We start from the raw sequence: 5,018 nt of genomic DNA, 5'->3' as shown, positions 1-5,018 counted from the left end.
GGAACAATATTATTACATCTTCTTCTTCCTCCTCCTCCTCCTCCTCCTCCTCCTCCTCCTCCTCCTCCTCCTCTTCCTTCCCTCCTCCTCCTCCTCCTCCTCCTCCTCCTCTTCCTCCCCTCCTCCCCCTCCTCCTCCTCCATTGCTTTTGGTCTCAAACTCCTCCAAATCATGAAATTGATCTTCACTGACACTTCCATCTGTGTTAGAGCATCACTTGGGAAGAGAAGAGTCCCAGATTTGCTGGGGAATCACATATTTCTTACCACTAGACATGCTGAAAAATGACAACTGAAATGGCATTCCCACAATGCACCACTGGCTCCCCGATTTTTTTTATATGGTGCACACTGACCATGGAGACCCATTCTCTCACATGTGGGCCTAGCAGCTTTCTCCTGCTCACTTAAGAGTAACTCTGGTCAGATCACTGACAGTGATAAGGATATGTGTGAAATTCTCAATACCTACTTCCTCTCAGTTTTCACCCAGGAAAATACTAGCGATATTCCTGAAATAATAGATTATGTAGAACAGGATGATAATAAACTATGCACGATTGCGGTAACTAGTGACATGGTCCTCAGACAAATAGAGAAACTAAAACCTAACAAATCCCCAGGCCCTGATGAACTGTTTGCAAGGGTGTTAAAGGAATGTAAAGAGGAACTTAGCATACCTTTGGCTAATCTTTTTAACATATCACTACAAACTGGCATAGTGCCTGATAAGTGGAAAATGGCAAATGTAATACCTATTTACAAGGCAGGTGACAGGTCCTTGGCTTCGAACTATAGACCAATAAGCCTTACCTCCATAGTGGGAAAATTTATGGAATCAATAATTGCCGAAGCAATTCGTAGCCATCTTGATAGGCACAGATTGATTAATGAATCTCAACACGGTTTTACAAAGGGGCGTTCCTGTCTTACGAATTTACTAACTTTTTTCACTAAGGTGTTTGAGGAGGTAGATCATGGTAATGAATATGATATTGTGTATATGGACTTCAGTAAGGCTTTCGATAGAGTTCCACATCAGAGGCTATTGAGGAAACTTAAGGCACACGGAATAGGAGGAGAAATTTTTTCCTGGGTAGAGGCATGGCTGACAAATAGGCAGCAGAGAGTTTGCATAAATGGGGAGAAATCAGAATGGGGGCACGTCACAAGCGGTGTTCCTCAGGGGTCAGTGTTGGGCCCGTTGTTGTTCACAATTTACATAAACGACATAGATGAGGGAATAAATAGCGACATAAGCAAATTTGCTGATGACACCAAAATAGGCCGTCCAATTCATTCTAATGAGGACACTAGAGCACTCCAGGATGATTTGAATAGACTGATGCAATGGTCGGAGAAGTGGCAGATGCAGTTTAATATAGACAAATGCAAAGTTCTAAATGTTGGACAGGAAAATAACCATGCGACATATAAACTAAATAATGTAGGTCTTAATACTACTGATTGCGAAAAAGGATTTAGGAGTTCTGGTTAGCAGTAATCTAAAACCAAGACAACAGTGCATTAGTGTTCGCAATAAAGCTAACAGAATTCTTGGCTTCATATCTAGAAGTATAAATAATAGAAGTCCTCAGGTTGTTCTTCAACTCTATATATCCTTGGTTAGGCCTCATTTAGATTATGCTGCTCAGTTCTGGTCACCGTATTACAGAATGGATATAAATGCTCTGGAAAACGTACAGAGGAGGATGACAAAGATGATCCCATGTATCAGAAATCTTCCCTATGAGGATAGACTGAGGGCCCTGAATCTGCACTCTCTCGAAAGGCGTAGAATTAGGGGGATATGATCGAGGTGTATAAATGGAAAACAGGAATAAATAAAGGGGATGTAAATAGCGTGCTGAAAATTTCCAGCCAAGACAGGACTCGCAGCAATGGTTTCAAGTTGGAAAAATTCAGATTCAGGAAGGATATAGGAAAGCACTGGTTTGGTAATAGAGTTGTGGATGAGTGTAACAAACTCCCCAGTACAGTTATAGAGGCTAAAACGTGTAGTTTTAAAAATAGGTTAGATAAATACATGAGTGGGTGTGGGTGGGTGTGAGTTGGACCTGACTAGCTTGTGCTACTAGGTCTGATGCCATGCTCCTTCCTTGAGTGGAAGTGACCTGACTAGATGGGTCATTGGGCTAATCCGGGGGGTGGTGGAATCCGGGGGATGGACCTGCTCGTGTGGGTCAGTAGGCCTGTTGCAGTGTTCCTTCTTTCTTATGTTCTTATGAGTGGGTGTGGATGGATGTGAAATGGATACCCAAGTGGACATGAAATGGACACTCTTAGTGATTTTAATGAAACTGCATCAGTTTATTTAGGTACGGGTATACATAAGTACAATTCTTCCAACAAATGGGCCGTATCCCACTGATGCAGGGTGGCCCAAAAAGAAAAACGAAATCTTTTTTTAATTAGTAATTTATACAGTTATTAGTCCCCCGGCTCGCGAAGAATAAGTACATCGGTATCTGATAAATCCGGTATCCGAAGCATTATATCACAAAAAATTTGCCTCGGTTCCCGTTACAAAACCCGGTATGTGATATGATTCGTACGAGATGTGTCCAGTGTTTACAAGCCAGCCAGTGTGCACGCATCTAAGGATACATTCAGTACATTCTATATTATCCATATTATCACTGTTTTTGGTGCTTTTTTCTGCAAAATAAGTCACCATGGGCCCCAAGAAAGCTTCTAGTGCCAACCCATCGAGACCAAGGGTGCTAATGACTATTGAAATTAAGGAAATGTGTGCAAAGTGGCTTGAAGTGCAAACCTTTTTTGATGAAAATCACCCTGACACAGCTACTGCAAGCTGTGTTGGCAACCTGTATACTGACAATGTTGTGAACCACTTTAGGAAAGTCATAAAGGAACGAGAGGTACAGGCCACTATGGACAGATATGTTGTGCAACAAAAGTCCAGTGACTCTCAAGCTGGTCCTAGTGGCATTAAAAGAAGGGAAGTAACCCCAGAAAAGGACTTGCTACCTCAAGTCCTAATGGAGGGGGATTCCCATTCTAAACATTAAAAACTTCGACACTCTCCCCTCCTCCCATCCCATCAATCATCACCAGATCTTCATTAAAGGTAAGTGTCAATTATTCTATTGTGATTATTCTATTGTTATTATATTATTGTAATTATTATATTGCATTCAACTTAATATTTCATGTGGTAAAAGTTTTTTTTTTTTTCATACTTTTGGGTGTCTTGCACGGATTAATTTGATTTCCATTATTTCTTATGGGGAATATTGATTCGCTTTCCGATAGTTTTGGTTTACGATGAGCTCTCAGGAACGGATTAATATCGTGAACCGGGGGTGCACTGTATATTCTTTGCCTTATTTGTTTTTGTGCGACTTCTTCATTATGTCTCACATACCTTCAAGTGATACTTTAGTGAATGGCGACACTCAGACCTCTCAGACTACTGCTGCTCCTGTCATCAGTCCTCATAGTTCCTTATCGACGAACAGACCGACCCAGACACTGAGACACTGAGACACTATAGTTTTACTCGTGATTCTCTTGATGCATTACCTTTATTCAATGGCCATGTACATAGTCTTGAAGCATGGTTTACTGTCATTTGTTCTCGTGTTAATGCTCTAGTTGATGGTCCTCCTTCAGAGGAAAGTCTTATCAGACTTGCGAAAGCTCTTCATCGGTCCCCTGCTGCTGTTCACGTTGTCGATCTCCTTGAAATGAGAGACTTCTGGAATCTTACTAAGTGGTCACAATATGAGGAACTGATTCGTTCTTTCCTTGTACCAGTAAAAACAGCTGATCAATATGTCATTCTTAGGGAACTCGTGAATGCTACACCCATGACTAATGAATCGTTGAGTGTATTTCCTGTTAGATTAGATAAACTTTTATCATCACTTATCAATGCTGTCCAGTCCTCAGCCTTTGTCCCTGATGAGGATAAATGATCCATAGTGTCGTTTGCTAAAATAGCTTTTGGAGCAATCAAAGAACTGATGCCACCTGCTTCCGTGTGTGCTTATGAGGCTAATCCTCCAACTGTGACGACGGAACCACTTACAGCCATAAACCATGTATATTCCTTGTGCCCCCAGGGTACTTTCCCGTGTATCAAAAGTAATTTCACACCTATGCCTCAGTCTGCACCACCTCTTGTTTGTGCCAGAGCGACAAATCACGGCAGTCAACTATCGCAGCGATCACCAAGGACCAGTGTACAGAGTCATTATAAACCTCATAGTATTCATAGTACATTCAGTAACCATAGTCAGCGGACTTGTTACAACTGTGGTTTCCGTGGCCATATTGCAATTAATTGTCCTGATAGTCACCCTATGATGATGAGTACCAGTCAGATCTTCCCTACTGTACTTTTCATAGAATACATGGACATGACACATCTTAGTGCAATGCTCTCTACAACCTTCAGTACTCTAGATCTTTCCGTGGCCGTTCCAACCACAGAACCAGGAGAGGAGACAGAGGTTGTGATTCTCAGACTAACCAGAACCAGGCTCATTCTTCCAATTCAGGGGAATTAGAGTGCCCCAGTCAAACCGTCCCATGGTGACACTAGGTGATAATGAGGGGGGAGGAGTTGCATTATATGCTCGAGAAAATATTAACCGTCGCATAAAAACAGGTATAAAAATAGATGGAACAGCAACAGAATCTGTTTGGGTAGAGTTTGTAGAAGGTCAAGAAAAGCTAATTCTAGGTGTAATATACCGACCTCCAGGCTTGGATCACAATAGAGGGAGACTTCTTTGGGACGAAATTGTTAGGGCTTCTAGACACAATAACATAGTGATTGTAGGGGATTTTAACTTTAGTCAAATAGACTGGAATTCTTTGACTGGTAATCTGGAGTCCAGTGACTTTATAGAAACAGTTCAAGACTGTTTTCTGAAGCAGTGTGTAACAGAGCCTACCAGGGGTAATAATTTGCTTGACCTAGTCTTGTCAAATAAGGAAACACTCGTAAATAATCTGGAAATCACTGAA

This window comes from Cherax quadricarinatus, unplaced genomic scaffold, assembly GCF_038502225.1.
Source record: "Cherax quadricarinatus isolate ZL_2023a unplaced genomic scaffold, ASM3850222v1 Contig1861, whole genome shotgun sequence".
Taxonomy (NCBI): Eukaryota; Metazoa; Arthropoda; class Malacostraca; order Decapoda; family Parastacidae; genus Cherax; species Cherax quadricarinatus.
Note: the sequence above shows the minus strand (reverse complement) of the source record.